General features: G+C 41.9%; 1 long non-coding RNA gene across 1 annotated transcript in view; it reads left to right on the top strand.

The window, feature by feature from the left end:
* LOC144583614 (uncharacterized) overlaps positions 1-13,474 on the top strand; it is a 78,213-nt gene extending 64,739 nt beyond the window's left edge. The window contains exon 3 of the long non-coding RNA XR_013537516.1: positions 5,701-13,474. This is a non-coding gene — a long non-coding RNA (uncharacterized LOC144583614). The remainder of the gene's footprint in view (positions 1-5,700) is intronic.
* The last annotated feature ends 1,557 nt before the right edge of the window (positions 13,475-15,031 follow it).

Consider the following 15,031-nt stretch of genomic DNA (forward strand, 5'->3'; position numbering starts at 1 on the left):
TCCTGCGTGGTTTTGGATTTGTCAGGATCCACCGGCAATTGGTCAAAAACAGGAGAGAGGCTGACTCATTTAGCCCACAGCCTCCATGCAGAATATTTTTAGGAGCTCATTAAAAGAGAAAGGAGACTGAAGAACAATAATAAAAAGAGAGAGATGCTGGTGAGAGAGAGGAAGGAAGCCAAAGCTTAGCTATTAATTTTTATTCCAGTGACAGCTCTTAGCAGTGCCACTGGGCTTGTCAGACAGAGCAATCACATGTTTGAGTCTAATATGGTCAAGGCCTTTTGTGTATGCACGTGTGACGGAGGTAATAGGTGCGAATCCTTGTGTGATAGAATCTATGCACAAGCAACGCTGCTTGTTCTTGAGTGTAAGGATGGATGATTTGGGATGGCCCATGGTTTATTCTGAGAGGTACAGAACCTTAATCCTTATTTTCTTCTTCTACCTGTTTTGGTGTCAGTTGGCATGATGACAGCACACTAAATGCTTTGGCCCTGATGTGGGTCAGTTGACTCTCATAAAGAATGTTCTCTTGGATGTAAGGATGTGTGAAATGGGCTGTCCCACAGCTTATTTTGCAGTGTAAAGGCCCAGTTCTTTATTTGTGGTTGTGATGTGGGATCATACTAATGTGTATTTTGAAAACACGACTACAGTGATTGGAGAATATTGTTTCAGGATCCAGATCAACACCAAGTAGAACACGAAGCTCTACCTGTGTAATATGATGGGATCTCAACCATGCTCAATTATTGCTAGTACACAAGCAGAGATTATGTACATAAGTGGGGATCCTTTGTGAATAGGCAGCTTATACAAGGAGGTTTTGGATGCCCTCTTCCACAAATGGCATAAAGGTCAATCCGCTGGAGCTACATCGTTTGTGAAGGAGATTTGATTCTGCTGGATTCCAGCCTTATTTTTTTAATCTTGAAGGGAAGAGCTTTCTAATACAGTGGTGCCTTGCTAGATGATGATAATCCATTCCACTGAAATCGCTGTTTAGCGAAATCAGCGTCTAGCAAAAAGCATTTCCCCATTGGAATGCATTGAAACCTGTTTAATGCATTCCAATGGGGAAGAATCATCGTTGTCTAGCGAAGATCGGCCATAGGAAAGCCGCTTTGCAAACCACCAATCAGCTGTTTAAATAGCTGTCTTGCGAAGCTTAGGTCCCAAAAACACCCGTTTTGCAAGCACGGAGGGAGCCATCAAAATCGTTGTCCAGCGAAAATTGGTTTGCGAAGCAGGGACTAAACATTGTCCAGCAAAATTCCCCCATAGAAACCACTGTTTTGCGAATCGCTATAGTGATCACAAAAAGTCAATGTCTAGCGAAAAAACTGTCATGCGGGCTAACTGTGTAGCGAGGCACCACTGTAGTTATGTGTGCTATGGGTGAAGGGTTCAAAGCTTAAGATTTGAGATTCAGAGGCATACAAGTGGTCTTTATTCCACTGAGTGATTGAGCTGTGTGTCAAAGTTCCACACAAATAAGGAACAGACAAGTAGGAATAAGGAACCAACTTATTTACTGAAACGTTAGTGTCAGTGGAAAGATGGTGTCACAATAAGACAGGGGTTGATAAGGCTTGGGGGCCAACTTTGTGGGCCATAGGAATTGACTGGATTTTTTTAAAAATTGCCTTGTATTAGAAGACCTCACTCTTGGCCTGTTGTGTAAAAACTGCAGACTTCCAGGAGCAGAAGTAGACAATAATTCAAAATAAATTTAAAACACCTTTTTTTCCTTCTTAGGGAGGTTTAGCCCCCCCCATCTATGCCCACATTTTGCCCACTCAAGCAGTAAGGAAAACAGAGTGTCCTGACCTTGTTTTAAAATCCTTCTTACTGTCTTTTCTCAAATTATACGTACAAACACACACACACACACAACCCATGAGAGAATTGTACCTAAGCTAATAATCATCAGATAAAAGCAGATTTTAAGCTTCCCTGTTCACAAGCTTAGCGCCCAAAGCCCTGGTTTTCAATGAGAACTATATAAGGATAACTATGACCACTTTGGGAAAATGGGAGAACTCTTGAAATGCTCAGGAGATCTCTGCATAATTATTACTTCATGCTGTTCGTGTTTGTCAAAATAGTTTCCTGAGCTTAACTCAAGCTGAAATGTATCTTTGGATTCAACCATAATGCCTGAACACAGGAACATCTCTTTTTCTTTCCATCTTTATCAAGTTTCTGACTGTAAATGCCTCAGGGCAGGATATGCATATACTGTAATTCCATTCACTATGGGGATTAATCATCATTTTTATCTATGAAATTCATCCAGAATGGCAAAATATCTATGGTTCTTTTACAGGTTAAAACAGGAATAGATTAGTATTTCAAAAGGGGGAAATGTGAACGACCACAACCTGGAGTCTTTCTGACTGAATCCTCATTGATGGGAATTCCTATTTCTACAGTAATAGAAACAGTTCTGAAATACCGAGACTCTTAAGGTCAAATCATATACTGTATTAAGTATGTCATGAGATGAGAGAAGTGGTGAAACCATCTGATTGTTACTGTAGGAGATTGTCACTTTTCTCTCACAAATTAACTTGCTTTGTTCTGATTGTTCATTGGGAGATAAGCATAGTATTTAATTGTTTGGAAATGTGATTGCTCAGTCACAAGAGTTTGCCTGAATCATACCTCTGGGCCTGAGTGAAATCAAAATTACACAAAGCTACTGTCTATAACTTATACCAAGATGCTGTTAATATTAATTTTTTATTTTTTATTTTCTTGTTCTTTCTTTTCCCCATTGTATAAATTTTAGATCTAGATCAGTGAATCACCATAATGATTGTATCAGTTGTGTGAGGTTCTTAGTTTTAATTTGTAAAACTGCCCAGAATAGAGTTTCCACTAAAGGGGTGATATATGTAAGTAAGTAAGTAAGTAAGTAAGTAAGTAAGTAAGTAAGTAAGTAAGTAAGTAAGTCAGTCAGTCAGTCAGTCAGTCAGTCAGTCAGTCAGTCAGTCAGTCAGACAGACAGACAGACAGACAGACAGACAGAAAGAAAGAAAGAAAGAAAGAAAGAAAGAAAGAAAGAAAGAAAGAAAGAAAGAAAGAAAGAAAGAAAGAAAGAAAGAAAGAAAGAAAAGCTTCCATTCCATATGATGGACCACCTCTATCATTTAGTACATCCTCTGCACTGAAACAAAATCCAAATGGCTAAACTACAGATTGGTACCTTCCATGGGACTGGAAGCCACAACACTGGGGCTTAAGAGGGGCCTGTACCACACACTCCCTTCTGGTGCCAGACAAATCCCAGCAGGTTACTTTCAGTTTGGGGGAGGGGGAAGGGTCCCCAGGCATCAAAGAGGTTTGAAATTGGTGCAAAATGGTCAGTCATGTGCTTTAGAGGCCACAATTGGCTATTTGTGGAATATGAAGGTATGGGAAAGTAGTTTGAAGGAAACTAGGGGGCACATCTATTTCATAAACCACACTTTGCTCATCCTTGGGATAAATCTGAAACCTGTAAGAGTTGACGTATTGGAATCAATATAGCTCAACATTACATGTTACTAATAATAATAACAAAAAAAGGAAAGTGTGCTGTTTACATGCCACCCCATTGTGCTTAAAACACTCTCTGGGTGGTTTATAGTTATGGAAGCTACACATTGCAGCCCCCGTGAACTTGGTACTCATTTGATGTTCCTTGGAAAGATGAAATGCTGAGCGAAGCTAGAGCCGGCTACCTGGCATTGAACCTTAGGTTGTGAGCACAGTTATGGCTTCAGTACAGTACTGGTTCACAACTTGGGTGCACAGATCACAGGGATGATGATGAGAGCCTTTTACCAGTTTTGGATGATATGCTACCTATGTTATCATGGACCATGCAGTTATTCTAATAGTATTAACTACCAGTGTGTTCCTGTGTTCAGTGTGCAAGTTGCTATTTGAAGCCCCCCTTTCCCTAAGCAATCGGCTTGAGATCTGAAGCCTTATGTCCAACTGATTCAGCAAATGTAGCTTGGGATTGAGAGAGAGAGAGAGAGGAAGGGAGGGAGAGAAATATTTTTAAAGTGGATTAATGTTTTATTCTGTTCTAGGAATAAATACTGGCATTTCAACCCAGTCCATGAATGGCAATATGCAAATAGCTGTAACTAGAGTGGGAGATTACGTACAGCCATCAGAATTATTGCCAGCAGAAGTTTTCACCTACTTCAACCCTGGGGAACATAAGAAAAAGAGAAATGCAGTAGACAGTCATTATGCTGTTTTTTTTGAAGGTGACACCACCGCAAGAAAAGAGAAACCAGAAGGGAAGAGATAGATCCTAGCATCCTAAAGTGAACCACTCAAAACCAACACAGGAATGCAGGCATTCATCTGCACATACACACACATGCGTGCTCGCACACATAGAATTAATAGTGTTTCTAGCCATGTGTTTAAAAAGAAGGTGAGTGCTTTGAGAATGCAAAGCCCAGGCAACATGCTGCACCAGTGGGATTTCCAACCTTTATACAGCAGCTTTAAAAAAATGATGAGATAGACTGCTAAAGCTGATCCTCAGAGACCCCCAAAGACTGAGGAGGGCAGAAGGGGGTTTGGGCCTCCACAAACACTGAAACTTTTCTCCTTTCATACTGGTTTGGTGTCTTCCTTATTAGGTATTTATACTTTTCATTCCCCTTTCCCCCTTTTTAATCATGCAACATCTTTTGTTTGTTTGTTTATTTTAATACTTCAAATTCCACAAATGCCAGCTTAACACTAGGGATATGTGGAGAACTGGTCTCCAACCTTTAAGTGCTCCTGGGCTCTTTGCTGTGCCTCCCTGTCACTTCAGAAACACACAAATAATCCTAATTCAGTCCGTACTTACTTGTTTGCCTGGAGACATTACCTGTCTCTTATATATTCTCCTTTTTTAAAGTATTCCTAGGCTCTGTACAATATGTGGTAACATTTGGACCTTTTTAAAAAAAAAAATGCTTTCATCTTTTGTAATCTGTCTTGGGAGTCCTTTGGAGTGACATTTGCAATATTAAATGTCACAATCTATCTATCTATTTATCAGTCTGTTTCACAACCAGGCAGAAATTTGAGCCCCGTCAAATGAATTTCTGTGCAATTCTGACTGGCTGAGGAACTGGAAAGCAAGTTAGGCAGGGGTCACAGAAGGAAAATGTGTCATTAAGATTTAAAAATTTATACTTGGTTCAGAAAACTGAAAGTGCAAAATCAGAATTTTAAATTGTGCTATTGCTCAAATGAAGTTTCAATATGTTGTGTGGATTTCAGCTTTTAATGAGTGGCTTTACATGCCCATCTCTCTCTGTATGTGTGTGTGCGCGCGCATGCACGTGCGCACACGTGCATGCTTCAGAGAGACCATGGCAGTTCTTACAGCAGCCCAATTAATTCTGATTAGCTTTACCACACCCCTTCACTCTCGGGAGAGTTACACAGAACACTTATCAAAGTCCCAGTTCAACCCGGAAGGCTTTTTCCAAAAACAAAATTTCCTTTCCTAAAACAATGTTCTATAACAGCTAGAGAAGCGAAGCAGATGGGTCTTTTGAAATCGTTTAAATAAGAAGCAGCTCTTGTTAAGATAAATTAAATAAGAATAATTGTCTGCCTGTTCTGAAACATTCTCTCTCTCTCTCTCTCTCTCTCTCTCTCTCTCTCTCTCTCTCTCTTTTGGTCCAGGGTGGTGTCTTTATCTGCTGCTACAGTAAGTAAAACTGCAGGTCATAAATGACTAATTGATTTCTTACGCGGATTAAATTTGAAGCACTTTACACGAGCAATGGGAGAAAAATAAGGAGGTCACGGAGGCTATGCTGCGTTGTGAAAGAGACAAAGAAATTGATTTGAAAATCAATGCTTTGAGAAATGATTAAATGTTCTCCTTGCCAGAATGGACCTAAATGAGTCTCTGAGGTTCTCGCCAAGATGAATTAATTAGAAGACTCTACAGATGCCAGTGGGATGTTGCGTTTGCCATTCGGATTTGTTTCTTCTAACCTGCTGCATTGACGAGGAAGGAGGAGGCTATCGGAGGCCTTGGGGAGATAAGTGGAGAAAGGGAAGATTCGATATGGTGCTGCCAGCATTTTGGATAAATGCAATGTCTTGCCCCCTTTTTGGAAACTGACATTCTACTTCTGACATCATTGTTGCCCCTTCATAAAACAGCTGGAACTGGACAAAGATCATTTACCCAACAGAGATGGGAGAGGCGCGGATTGGCTGCTGGAGCCTTTCACTATATTCAGTCATTTTAAAAATAGGATCAGCTTTCTTTTAGATGCAGAGCTTGGAAAGTCGTTTTCAACAGAATGAAAACAATCATGACGTGGTGTAGCCGTGCATAACTGAACAGAAGTAAGATGGTGTTCTGAGACCTGGAGCATCTTCCTACTACAGGTGCTCAGTTACAGATGGCTCCAGTGTGCCGTCATTATTTTCATTCTGCTTAAAACGATCTTTCTGGTTTGATGCTATTGCAGTCCCCATCCACACTAGCTGCTTGCAGGGATGGGAACCTGGGACTTGTAACTCGCAGAGGCCAACTTAAGTCACCCCGTGACTCAACTCAGACTTGACTCATGCCTTTCTTTGAAAAGACCCATTTTTCTGAGTTGTGTTGTCGAGTCCCTAGCCCACACATCCTCCCTCTCCCTCCCTCCTTCCCAGTGATCAAGAAGCAATACCTGTGGAGGAAGCAGTTGGAAAGGCATGGCAGAACGCGCTCCCACGGTTTCCCTTGCTGCTTTAGAGCTCCTCCTAGTGCTTGAGCAAGGGCCCTACACCCAGATTCATGTGCATGCATCTACAGTAGTTTTATAGCACTGTGGAGGGACACACAAGTCCAAGATGGCAGCTGCTGTGACTACAACTCCCAGAATTCCCCAGGCAGGGACTTGATACAGTGGACCCTCTACTTAAGGAATTAATCCGTATTGGAATGGTGGCTGCAAGTCGAAAAGTCTGTAGGTCGAATCTCCATTGACCTACAATGCATTGAAAACCGATTAATCCCATAACCAGCGGTTTTTATTATATTTTTGTTCCATTTTGGTTTTTTTCTGGTCTGTAAGTCGATTCTCCGGCTGCAAGTCGAATCTAAATTTTGCAGCCAGAGAAGTCTGTAACTCGAAAAGTCTGTAAGTCGAGCCGTCTGTAAGTCGAGGGTCCACTGTAGTTGGATTCGAGGCTTGGGACTCAGGATTCTGACCCCAAGACAAACTCAGACTTGGGACTCAGACTCAAAGACTTGCCAACATCTCCGGCTGTTTGATACATTAATAGACATAATGGTGGGATGACGGAAAGCTTTCTTCAGGAAAAGAGAAATCAGAAATCCTGCTTCTTCCTAGGCCAAAAGACAACTGTTTTTTCTTGTCTATGGAGCTCTGAAATTGACTAACCTTGATTATAAGCAGTTTATATCAGACTTCTATCACATTCTGTTCGTCGTTCATTGAATGTTGCATGAGTTTCACATGACATTGTTCTTTCTACTGCTACTTCCATTCATTCCCCCCCCCCCAAAAAAAAATCAGGGCAAATCTGTTAAGGAGAAAAAGACAGAACAATTGTATATTGTCCTCTAATTGCTAATGTGAGGACTTGTCCATCTGGAAAAGGCTCTACAAGCAGTTTCATTTCTAGTCATTTTAATATTCTTAAATATCCTTCACTATAACAGACGATGTGACATTGCTGAGAGGGAGACAGTGTGCACATTCCTGCTTTTGTTTTTGAAGAGGCTATGTAGGTACATAAATTAAATATCAATCATTTATTTATTTTTTTTAAAAAAGAAGGATTTCAGCAGAAAATCCTAAGCTCCCGTCTTTCTTCAGTCCTTCTTTAGCTCACCTACCTTTTTTTCCCCTCTTCAGCAGTTGATTTTCCTCTGTTTTTCCTTTGGCCCTTCATGAAGAAAATCACCTCTAGTCAGTTGAGGGAACCCACTGAAGAAAAGCAGTGCAAGGCTCCTCAGGTGCAATATGTGGGTTTCTGTAGATGGGAGAGCAATCAGAAATTTTCAACAGGCAATGCTCACACGTGAAGAGTCTAAAACATGCACCCAGGTTCTTAAATATTTTTGCCAGATATTGGAAAAGAGGTAGGGGGAAAAAGATGAAGGGTCTATTGAAAAGGACCTGTTACATCTGAGGTCCACTTTTCTACGACTTAAGACGAAATGGACATGTTTACTGAATACAAACGCCAAAACACTTTCTTTCTCTCTGTCTGTCTATCTCTCTCACACACATACATACACACATGTACATATACATGTTCAAGACACTTACATATATACACACACAGTATCTACTGATAGTTACCAAGACTTTTGCTCTCACCTGGCCAGGTGAGACACCAGAGGAAGAGGGAGGATATAGAACAAGGCTGCAGCAACCATTTCACTGCTTCGTGTGATGACAGAGTTTGGACAAGTTGCTTTGGTGACTACAACAGGGTCTTCCAGGCAGCATGGTCATTTGTGATCCAAAAAGATAACTTTTCCAGATTCTGCTATTGCCTTTATACTGTATCTCAGTTTCTCACCATAGGGAGAGCTTGGAAAATGGACTTTTGAAATAACAAGTCTGAAAACTCCCTAGCTATCATGGCCATTGGCTATAAATGATAAAGGCTTCTGGGGGATGTAGTCCAAGGGAATAAGTTTCCCAAACTTTGATCGCAGAGCTTGTTTTGGCAAAGCTGCCTGAAGCTGATGTCTCCAGTTCTTATGCTTACCCAAGCTGAGAATTTGGTGCTTAAGATATCTTCTATTACATATTCTGTCCATTTATTGGCCAGAAGATCTGACAGCTTTTTTGCAATTTGGAGTTTCCAGATATTTTAGTACAATAATGCCCAGTATTGCCAGGCAGCCTTCCACATGGTCAGGGATGATGGAAGGTATGATCCAAAAACTTCTGCTGGAAATTTGGTTAGAAAATACTATCATACAGTCAGACATCAACTCTGCAGTGCCAGATATTTCTGCACATTACAGTCTTGGAATGTTCCTCTGGAGGTTATACAAATATTTGGTACTTATACTTCTCAGAGTCCAGTAGGTTAGTGATGAATGTAGGGCTGTTAAATAGGATTAATTATTCCAGAAACTCATAATTTCATTATTTATTGCTTCAGAAAATCCATTCAGGAATGATATGCAGAAGAACTCCAGAATTAGTTACAGAGGTCTCAGAAGCTGAGTTCTGTGTTTGTAGGTCTGTTCAGACATTATGAAGTCATGTCAACATTCCTTTTTCTGGCTAAGAGAAAGAAGGAAAAAAAGTAGGGAGTGACCTCAAAGCCAAAAACAGAATGAAAATAGCCTAAGAATAGCTATCTAAACATAGATCTGGAAAAGCCAAGAGAACGAAACACAGCCAGAAGTTGAGCTTATTGATCATATTAACATGTATTGGTACATCAACATCTGTCATGTGCCTCCGTACCGTGCTTGTTATCAGCTGGAGAATGGACATTTCTGCTTTGGAAGGACACAATTGTTCTCTAGACAGTTAAGTATCACAGATTGTTTTCTGCTAACCTAGGTGCAGAAACTGCAATCAGGCTTTTTTTTTTCAAATGGTCCCTTAGGCATTCTACTGTTCTTTGCAAAAGACATGCAAGCTGTGCATGCCGGAGCAGAGGTCATATAACTTTTTCCCTGAGGTAGAGTATCTCTTTCAAACTATCCATTCATTCTCCACACACTCACATGTTTTAAAGTCCCAGCAGTTTGAACCCCAAAAAATGCAAAACAGGGAAGGCATTCTCATTAAACACCTTTATCTCTATTAATCTTTGTTCCTATCTATTGACTACATCTGTACGTATCAGAGTTTGAAAAAGTTGGGTTTTGGGGCTACAACTCCATGCTAAAAGGTCATGCTACTGGAGGATTCTGAGGTTGTCATCCAACCTCCAGAAGCAATAAACAAATGCAATGTATTTCCCAAGCTTTGTGTCCTGTGTTTATAGCTTTACCTATCTAGCTTGATTATAGATTTGTCTCTCAATGTCTCTAGAGATCTATATATAGATGGAGAGGGGATCTCGGTAGAAGGATGGATAGATGGACAGTATTCCATATTAGAGTATACAAAGCAATCAAGACGCCTAATACTGTATAAGAAGGCTGTTGTGCAAAGCCAATACATTATAGGACCTAGTACATTAACAGACAGAAGTCTGGAAATGTACAGTGGACCCTTGACTTACAGACGGCTTGACTTACAGACTTTTTGAGTTACAGACTTCTCTGGCCGCAAAATTTAGGTTTGACTTGCAGACTGAGATTTGACTTACAGACCAGAAAAAAACCAAAATGGAACAAAAACGGCCTGTTACGGGATTAATCGGTTTTCAATGCACTGTAGGTCAATGGAGACTTGACCTACAGACTTTTTGACTTGAGAACTGCCTTCCAATACGGATTAAGTTCTCAAGTCAAGACCCCACTGTATTGAAAACATAACAGATCCCCTCATCTCCTATCGCACCCCAATGACGAAGCAACAGAGACTTCAGCAGTAGGTCCAAGGAGATGGTCAGCTCCTTTAGGGTTAGGTTAAGCTGTGTTTTCTCTTAAGATAAATCTTCTGTTGCCTCGTCCTTCCTCTCTCATGAGTGTATGTCTCTGTTTCTCTCTCTGCTACCTTTTTATTGAAAGAATCACATTTATTTGCTGTTTGATGCTGAATCTGTCACATCTAATGAGGTGTTTGAAGGGAGACATATGAGTGAGAGGGATATGTAGACTGTGGGGGCAGACAGACAGTTCTGTTCTTAGAGATCTGGGTGTGGGATTATCTGGGTTTAAAGGGAATAAGTTAGGGAAGTCAGGAAGTTGGAGCCCTTTTCACCCAATCCCGCCTAAGGTATCTGGAATCAAGTCAGAGATATACAAGAACTGGTGGCCAAGAGAGACTGAAACAGCTATTCTTGTTTGTTGATGAAGGGCATCCTTGTCTGCAGGAGCAACAGACAGAGATGTTCATTACAGCTGTCCAAGAGGCAGACATGTCTGACCTAGTGGGGCCTCTTGTAGCCCCACTGGGCACTGTTCTTTTGAGTCAAGTCCAGCTGAGTGAGCTGCCAGGCATGTTTGAGTAAATGCATAACAATGAGGTCCCAGGAAAACACATTGTGATTTCAACTCAGATCGCCTTGGTTCTTTGTTTCTCTGTTACAATATGAAAAAAAAACCCATTTAGTAATAGGAAATGTACATGTGCCATGAGATATTTTTCAGGTCAGATTTTATGAAAGTTTTTATAAGCTATATGAATCTTATGGGAACCTAATGTACAAAAGAGCAGAGCTTGGAAAAGTTACTTTTTTTCATGACAGCTCCCAGAATCTCATAGTAATCATGATCAGTTGCTGGATGATTCTGGAATTTATCATCCAGAAAGTAACTTTCCAAAGCTTCGATAAAAGTAGGGCATCTGCAAAATTCCAGCCAATATGACCAGGGATTATGGATGACAGCGCTGTTGTGCAAAGCATCTGAAACATACAAGAATAGGGTAGGTTGTCCTAGAGCAGTGGTCCCCAACCTTGGGCCTCCAGATGTTCTTGGACTACAACTCCCAGAAGCCTTCACCACCACCTCTGCTGGCCAGGATTTTTGGGAGTTGAAGTCCAAGAACATCTGGAGGCCCAAGGTTGGGGACCACTGTCCTACAGCAGTGGTTCTTAACCTTTGTTATTTGGATGTTTTTGAACTGCAACTCCCAGAAACCCCAGCCAGCACAGTTGGTGGTGAAGGCTTCTGGGAGTTGCAGTCCAAAACGCCTGAGTAACCCAAGGTTAAGAACCAGTGTCCTAGAGTACCAGCCAAAGTGTTCCATCCTGACCACAAGTGATCACCTGCCTGAGACTCAGTAGAACACATTATTAGCATTTGATTCAAAAAGATAGCCACATAAACATACATAAACAAAGTACTGTAAATAACATGGATACACAAACATATACAGGGTTGTGATAGCAGTCTGGCAATTGGGTGACAAGTATGATCAGGCACGAGTTGAAGAATCTTGGACTGCTCCAAGCAGAAAACCAGTTCCAACATCAGCTGGGGTCAGCTCTCCTCTCAAGCCCCAACACTAGGGAGGTGCTGTTCATTATTTCTGGTGGGTTTCTTTTTGAACTTCAAATACTAAAATTTCCCAAGAATTTCCCAAGGCAGTATTCTGGAATTTTTCACTCAGTGGAATGGTAATTCTTTAGGAGAACAGAAAAAGCAACAACACTACTATCCTCAGGAAGCACTGCATCAGCTTCGTCTCATCAGGAAATATAGCCTAGCAGACAGGCTAGAAGGAGGCCACCTCATTCTTTCTGCAGGTGAGTAAAATGAAGATGTCTGCAGGTGTGTGTCTGTGGAATGGAACTCCCAGAATTCTGTCTGGGGAACTCTGGGAGAATTCTGGGATTTGGATGTTTAGAATTGAATGGAATGCCTCTTTAAGCATGTATGAACACGACAGCCTAATGGTCTGTCTCTATATGTAAACTTCCTAGAGTCTTCCTGGTGTCTACTTGGCCCCTTGCTTGGGTTAAGAATTCAGAAGGAAAATAAAAAAGATCTCACAAACCTAAAGACTTTGAATCCTCAGCTTTAGAAGCATTTCAGGTATCTCTCTTACATCATCTGAATAATCCTTTTTGTTGTTTAGTCATTTAGTCGTGTCCGACTCTTCGTGACCCCATGGACCAGAGCATGCCAGGCCCCCCCGTCTTCCACTGCCTCCCAGAGTTGGGTGAAATTCATGTTGGTAGCTTCGATGACACTGTCCAACCATCTTGTCCTCTGTCGTCCCCTTCTCCTCCTGCCTTCACACTTTCTTAACATCAGCATCTTTTCCAGGGAGACTTCTCTTCTCATGAGATGGCCAAAGTATTGGAGCCTCAGCTTCAGGATCTGTCCTTCCAGTGAGCACTCAGGGTTGATTTCCTTTAGAATGGATAGGTTTGTTCTCCTTGCCGTCCAGAGGACTCTCAAGAGTCTCCTCCAGCACCACAATTCAAAAGCATCAATTCTTCGGCAGTCAGCTTTCTTTATGGTCCAGCTCTCACTTCTGTACATCACTACAGGAAAAACCATAGCTTTGACTATTTGGACTTTTGTTGACAAGGTGATGTCTCTGCTTTTTAAGATGCTGTCGAGGTTTGTCATTGCTTTCCTCCCAAGAAGCAGGCATCTTTTAATTTCAGGGCTGCTGCCACCATCTGCAGTGATCATGGAGCCCAAGAGAGGCTGAGACAATGGCAGTTGCTAATGAATACAGAGACAGGGTTTTTGTGGGGTTGTTTTTTACAAGGGAAAGAGTAGCTGCCATTTTGAATGTCCTAATATTTTAAAAAGACACCTCAAAAATGACTTTCTGAGAAAAACAAAATGAAACTTGCTAGGGCCCAAATAATCTCTCTTTCTCCCTGAAATATAGCCCAAGCAATTTTAAGATAGGTAAAACATCTGAGCAATGGTTGTTATTATCAGTATGGTACCATGCTATTTATACCAGAGGCCCACATTCTACTGCAAAGGATGGGGGGGGGGCGGGGGAGCAGAGGCTACAGAGAGCTGGGCTGTACAAAATGCTGCTGAAAAATGCTCCAATGCCCTTCTCAACAATGCCGTTACTCCACAGAGAGCCCAAAAGGCTGCTTAGTTCTTCATTTCTTTCTGGAGCGTCATCTCCCTCTGGGCACCTGTCATTCCTTATTGATGGCAAGTGATATGGTAGACAATGGAACGGGGCAGACCTAGATACTGCAGACTGCTGTTGCTGCTGCAGCTTGCTCCAGGTCAGGCTGGGCTGCCTCCTCATTTTCCCTGACTTATTCTCCGCATGGGCCCATGTTTCCTTTAACTATTTGGCATCCTTCTAAAGAGTCCATGTGCCCAGATGAGTCCATGCTTTCTTTGACTATTCGGTGGCTTTCTTTTCTACACAGGCACAATTTTCTCCTACAGTGCAAAGCGGGACACAGCTTAGTCTCAAAGAGATGAAAATAAAATAATGGGATGCTAAGCCCAATGCTAACTTACGGCAATCCTCCTAGGGTCTTGTGCGTGCGTTTAGTCGTTTAGTCGTGTCCGACTGTTCGTGACCCCATGGACCAGAGCACGCCAGGCCCTCCTATCTTCTACTGCCTCCCGGAGTTGTGTCAGATTCATGTTGGTTGCTTCGCAGACACTGTCCAGTCATCTCATCCTCGGTCGTCCCCTTCTCCTCTTGCCATCACACTTTCCCAACATCAGGGTCTTTTCCAGGGAGTCTTCTCTTCTCATGAGATGGCCAAAGTACTGGAGCCTCAGCTTCAGGATCTGTCCTTCCAGTGAGCACTCAGGGTTGATTTCCTTTAGAATTGATAGGTTTGTTCTCCTTGCAGTCCAGGGGATTCTTAAGAGTCTCCTCCAGCACCACAATTCAAAGGCATCAATTCTTCGGCGGTCTGCTTTCTTTATGGTCCAGCTCTCACTTCCATACATCACTACTTGAAAAACCATAGCTTTGACTATGTGGACCTTTGTCGCAAAGGTGATGTCTCTGCTTTTTAAGATGCTGTCAAGATTTGTCATCGCTTTCCTCCCAAGAAGCAGGCGTCTTTTAATTTCGTGGCTGCTGTCTCCATCTGCAGTGATCATGGACCCCAGGAAAATAAAATCTGTCACTGCCTCCATATCTTCCCCTTCTATTTCCCAGGAGGTGATGGGACCAGTGGCCATAATCTTAGTTTTTTTGATGTTGAGTTTCAGACTGTTTTTTGCACTCTCCTCTTTCACCCTCATTAAGAGGTTCTTTAATTCCTCCTCACTTTCTGCCATCAGAGTGGTGTCATCTGCATATCGGAGGTTGTTGATATTTCTTCCGGCAATCTTAATTCTGGCTTGGGATTCCTCCAGTCCAGCCTTCCACATGATGTATTCTGCATATAAGTTGAATAAGCTGTGGGACAATATAGAGCCTTGTCGTACTCCTTTCCCGAT

Source organism: Pogona vitticeps, chromosome 6, assembly GCF_051106095.1.
Source record: "Pogona vitticeps strain Pit_001003342236 chromosome 6, PviZW2.1, whole genome shotgun sequence".
Lineage (NCBI taxonomy): Eukaryota > Metazoa > Chordata > Lepidosauria > Squamata > Agamidae > Pogona > Pogona vitticeps.